At 41.2% G+C, this 6266-nt stretch overlaps 1 pseudogene; it reads left to right on the forward strand.

The window, feature by feature from the left end:
- Positions 1-1067: 1067 nt before the first annotated feature.
- On the forward strand, positions 1068-3261 carry LOC149460900 (uncharacterized; annotated as a pseudogene).
- Positions 3262-6266: the final 3005 nt, after the last annotated feature.

A 6266-nucleotide genomic window follows, 5' to 3' on the forward strand; every position in this document is an offset into this window, starting at 1 on the left:
TGTCTGTAGTTTAGCCCCATTATAGGCCTTTTTAAGGACCGTCTTTGAGTATCCCCTCCTTATTAGTCTCACCCTCAATGCCCCTGCTTCCTTCTCAAAATATTGCTCTGTGGAACAGTTACGTCTAATCCATAGGTATTGAGCATACATTATACTCCTAATAAGTGGCTGTGGATGAGCACTCACCGCATGCAGAATGGTATTCCCTGCCCTAGGCTTTCTGTACAGTGTAGAACCCATGGCCCCATCCTCTTGAATAAAAGTAGATATATCCAAGAATGAGATGGTATTAGGGTCATGTTGTACAGTGAATTTGAGATTATAGCTATTCTGAACTAGCAATTTCATAAATGCCTCCAGGGAATCTATATCAAATCAAATCCCAGTCCCAAATCAAGAAAATACCTGTACAAACAAAGACTGTTGGACAGATATGATGCATAGGCCTCATCCGAGAAGAGATTGTGTTCCCACTCCCCCAGGTACAGGTTCGCGTAGGATGGGACACAGCATGTCCTCATCACCACCTCCTGCACCTGGAGGTAGTGGGAACCATCAAAAGTAAACACATTTTTGCTTAAAATGTGTTTAAGTAGACACAAAATTAAGCTATTGATGGGAAAAGCTGCCATTTCCTGTTGTCCCACTGTCAAAAACTGTCCCACTGCAAATATCCCCAATAAATGAGGAATACTGCAATATAAAGCCTCCACGTCAATGGAGACCAGAAAGCAGCCAGGTGGAACTACTATGTTATCCAATTTCCGAAGCAAATCTGGAGTGTCCTGTATATATGACGGAAGGGTTTGCACATAAGAGCGCAAATAAGTATCCACTAACTGGCTTCCCTTTTCAGTCTTAGCTCCTATTCCGGAAACAATAGGCCTACAAGGTGGCTTCTCAATATTCCTATGTGTCTTAGGAAGAGCATAAAAGGACAGGATCCTCGGAAAAGGTACCAATAACAGCTCATATCCATCACAACCACGTTACTTCCTTTATCTGCCATTTTTATTGTTATGCTGCTGTAATCCCTCAAGTGCCTGTTGTTGGGCCGAGGTTAAATTATGGTTGGAGGTACAAGTCAGATCAAGCTTTTCTATTTCTCTCGTGGTCTGGGTAAGAAATGTCCAAATATTGGGGTTAGTTTGTAAAGAGGAACAATTGAGTACTGTCCTTGATATTTTTTTTATTTGCACTAACAAACAATTGTGAGGATGAGCTTTCGGGGATGTCCCCTTCTTCAAGGTCCTGGTAGTACTACTTCAAAAAGTTTTAGCAGAATGTTAAAAGAAATGTTAAAAGGGGAGAAAAAAAAATCACAACAGTTCTAGCTACCACCCCCAGCACACGAAACGTGCTATCATACACAGTCAGACCATTAGATACCCCCGAATATGTTCTGACCCAAGAGATAGAGATAAACATGTCGGGACACTAGCAGACTCCTTCCATAAGAAAGGTTACAAGGACAAAACTATCAACACCAGCATAAACACAGCCTTGAAGACCCGAAGAGAAAATCTACTTCAGTACAAAGAGAAAAAAACAAACAGCCGTGTACCTCTAGTAACTACATACAACCCAGCACTAGAAGGAATAAGAAAAATAATCAAAGATTTACAACCCATCATAACAGAGGATGGAACTCTGTAAGAAATATTTCTGCAACCCCCAATACTGGCTTTTACACAACCCCCAAACCTCAGAAATAAACTAATCAGTAGGAAACTTCCTTCTGATTATGATGTTACAAATAATGGAAGAAAACCCTGCAATAAAAAAAACGCTGCAAACTGCAACCAAATTAATCTATCAAAAAGTGTCAGACACTCAAAAGGGATCTTCAATATCACCGGATCATTCAGCTGCACCTCCAGTAATGTTGTGTACCTTATCCAGTGCAGAAAATGTAGCAAAGGATTTTACGTTGGCGAAACAGGACAGAAGTTGCGAACAAGGATGAATTTGCACAGACATACCATCAAGGAACATAAAGAAGATGGCTTCTGCACACCTGTGGGACACCATTTCACACACAAATGGATCACACTATGGAAGACCTCAATATTTTAGTTCTTAAAGGAAATTTCAAAACTATTCAGGAAAGGAAAACTTTTGAACTAAGAATTAGATTTCTATTTGATACAAGAGATAACGGCCCTAATTTGGACATGGGATTCCTCACTCATTATCCAACTGTTTTAGGACCCCCTCTGTGAGTGTTGTCATCCCCCCCAGTCTTTGCTTTTGCTCTGTCTTATCTCTAGTCTAATCCTAGGTTTATAACCATTGCTGTGTACATTTGTTTGTGTGTGTTGTTTTCTGTGTTTTTTTCTCCCCTTTTAACATTTCTTTTAACATTCTGCTAAAACTTTGTGAAGTAGTACTGCCTGGAGCTTGAAGAAGGGGACATACCCCGAAAGCTTGTCCTCAAAATTGTATGTTAGTGCAAATAAAAAAAGTATCACAGACAGTACTCTATTGTTTCTGTCGCAAGTGCACTAATATGGCTAAAATCACCTCAAGCTTTTGTAAAGAGGGAAACGTAGAGGATTTTTTCTTCAATTTGCCAGTCCTATGTTCCTTTACACATTGTGTGAAAGGAATCCCAGGATTAGACTCCATATGTACACAATCAACTGGGGGGATTTTAGAATCAACCCCCTCATCCAATAACGATGAGCAGCCCTCATTTTCATAAGATCTTTCAAAACCAAAAAGTCCTTAACTGTAAATCCCTTCCATTGTTCCTTTTCTTGCATCTCACGTTTTTTTCCTTTTTCTATCCTCATCAAATAGGTATTTATATATTAACCTATGGGCAAACAAATTAAGGTCCTTGACACATTCAAATGTGTTTGACCTAGTCGTAGGGCAAAAACTCAAACCAAGCTCCAGGACCTCCATTTCACTTTGAGATAACCCATGGGATGAAAGATTAATGATTTGTAATTTATCAATTTATAATTCTGTTTGACCACATATCTGTCCAAGTTGTTAGGGACCTTTTTGACCATTTCCTGTTTTGGAGAGCTCTCTAAAAAATCCTTACTATTATCCCGAACAGACATCCCCTTGGAAACTGCCCCTGATTTGGAAAACTTATCACATTGTGCATTTTTGTTAGGTTGTGTACGTGTTAATACATCTTGAACAACCTGTGTTATCGAGGCCCCTAAATAGATATCCTTTATGGAACTATCCCCATACAATCTTGTGTCACCTGTATCAGAGTCAGTACTAGTTTCCATATGTTGACCATCATTGTGCCCATCACCAGTATTAGATAATTTTCTAGATCCAAGACCCATTCTGTCAGGAATGGATTTACCACTGGTGGTGGGACTCACCTGCTGTGTGAGCTGCAGTACCAGGGCTGGCCAGTGGGTGCTCTCAGCAACCAGAAGCTCACTCCTGCAATCAGCCATCACCTGAGGCTGATTGCAGGAGGTGTATTTAAGGAATGGCCAGACCTGCAGTCAGTGCCTTGGTGTATTGTTTCCCATGAGCCCCTGTATCTTGTATCCTGTGTTCCTGTTCCTCTGCCTATCTGATTTTTTGCCGACCCTGCCTGACTCCTGGCTCATCCCTGACTATTCTTCTGCCTACTCCTATGCTGTTTGACCTCCTGTTGCTGTACCTTGGCTCGTGACCCGTTTACTCTTTGCCTGCTGCTCTGTACTGATCTGCCTCCACCGTTACCGACCCGGCTTGTCTGACTACACTACACTCCATACTGTCATCCATCCCGCATGGATCAAGTCACTACTGTCCGAACCTGCCAGCCCCTTCACATCAGGTTTTCCCCCGGTACATACCCTCAGCGGACCCCTCTACCACAGTTGGGTGCTCTCAGGGGCCGCGACCTGGTCTCAGTCCTGCGCCAAGTCCATCCCCACCATCAGGGGCTCTGTTGAAAAGGCAGACTGGGGCTTAGACTCCGCGCCCTGGGGAATCCTGTTCTGTGGGTCACTAGAGATCCCGCCGGGCGGTGCCTGACGGTACCTTACGGTCTGCCTGACCATTCCACCTCTCCAGCCTGACTACGCCTGTGTTCCAGAAGCCTGCTGTTTCCCTGTGTCAGTCCACACATCTATGGTCATACCCGGATCCCTGACACATTCCTTTCACTTTCCTAAATGATTGTGAAATATGAGAAACTGCTGATATATTAGAAGTGTCTGAATCCGTGCCTTCTTGTGTACCATCTCTTATGTTAACCAAACCAGCTGGACGTATTGGTCTATTCCTAAGCCCTCCCCCACGTTGTGACCACTTGTAGGCATATTTGCTATTAAATGCCATTTTGTCTCTAATACATTTCACATCTTTATTACATATCAAATCCTTGTTGTATTTCTCAAGATGGTCCTTTAGCTCCCCATCCTTTTCCAGAAATCTAGGATGTGCTCATAGGACTGTATTTTGCCTTTGTATTTCGACAATATCATTGTCGATTTCTTTAATTTCTTTAGCATGATGGTCAATCAAAAGGCCCATCATTCTCCTAGTACAGTCCTAAAGGTTAGATTCCCATTGTTTTTTAAAATCATTCCTAATGTCCCATAGGTTAGGGAAGACCTGGATCCTCAATCCCTGAGGATTCAGGTATTCCTTGATATAACGTTCAAGGAACTTAACTTGCCAAAATAAATTGGATTTTCTTTCTAAGGCCTGTTTCAACTTATGTATTAGGGCCTCAACTTCTAATTCAATTCCATGATTATCCCAACAATCCTTGTGTATTTTAGACATAAATCCATCCCATTCTGTACCAATATAGTCGTCATTGTAAGAATCTGATGATCCAATAATCAAGGGGCCAAAAAAGAGAATCTCTTTTAGACACTTGAAATATATAAATAAAATTTTAATAATTGCTGTCCTTAGCTCAAAAAACAATCTCCCTGATATGGAGAGAGCAAAATGCAGTCGTCAAAAAGTGACATCTTCTGTCTGTGTTGCATCATTATATAAACCAGACTGCAAATGTACCTCATCCCTAATATGTAATCTAAAGAACCACAAAAAACTAATTGGACTTTACTGGTACAGAAAACAGATAACCTCATATTACTGTAGAAAACATGTTTATTGAAACATATCTTCCAAAAATGTTACCAAAAAAACAGTATTTTGGCTAGTCAGCCTAATAAATACAGCATTATGTGTTATGACATCTAAGTCCTCCAGAGGTTGATGCATTTCGATTATTAGCTTCCTCAGGACCCCAAAAGAGTTGGAGGCAAAGAAGTCCAATGCCCTAGCTGGAAGATACATATGTGCACATATATACTACATTAGTCATACAATTGTAATTATTACACAATCTTTACAAAGAGAAACCTTTTCTACAAACTCACATGTCAACATGAGCGGTAATATAGGGTAGCAGCATTCACACAAAGGTAGATGTAGGATAGGTCCACTGGGGAAAACAAGCGAAACGCGTTGACCTATGGAGGACTTAGATGTCATAACACATAATGCTGTAACTTATTGGGCTGACTAGCCAAAATACTGTTTTTATGGTAAAATGTTTGGAAGATATGTTTCAATAAACATGTTTTATACAGTAATATGTGGTTGCCCGTTTTCTGTACCAGTAAAGTCCCATTTGTTTTTTGTGGTTCTTTACACAATTGGCATCAGTCTTAGCTTCTTTGACTCGGGCAAGAGAGGCAAAGAGGAGTTAGAGGAGTTAGGGGAATGGATGAGATGTCGCTTTATTCTCAGAGTAGCAAACGTTTGGCCACAATGTTATAATCACAGTCACACAAAGCAAACATGACTATGCATAAAATTAAACAGTGGATAAGTACCTCCAATAATAGTACGGAAATTATATAAATATTTACTCGAAGACCTTGACGAATCGTCTGTTACTATTTCTTCCTTCCTGGATCCCTTTAAACCAGGTGGGTTTCATCCCAGGGCATGAGGCACAGGGCAATATGATTAAAGTCATAGGCATTGCCCCCTGGCTTAAGATACATGGAACCCCAGGTTTCCTCCTGTCAATGGACACTGAGAAGGAGTTTGACAGAGTGGCCTGAGACGATATGCAGCTAGTGTTGTCCCATCTTTGGTTGGGAGCCCAGATGTGCAGATGGATCTGTGCTTTGTACTCAGAACCCTAGGCCAAAGTTAAAGTTAATGGCCACCTTCAGACACCTTCCAGATCTACAACAGAACCTGACAGGGCTGCTCTTGTCACCCATCATTTTTGTTCTGACTCTGTTGATCATGAGGATGAACCACTA

Source organism: Staurois parvus, unplaced genomic scaffold, assembly GCF_062004578.1.
Source record: "Staurois parvus isolate SC_StPar_1 unplaced genomic scaffold, SC_StPar_1.0 ptg000218l, whole genome shotgun sequence".
Lineage (NCBI taxonomy): Eukaryota > Metazoa > Chordata > Amphibia > Anura > Ranidae > Staurois > Staurois parvus.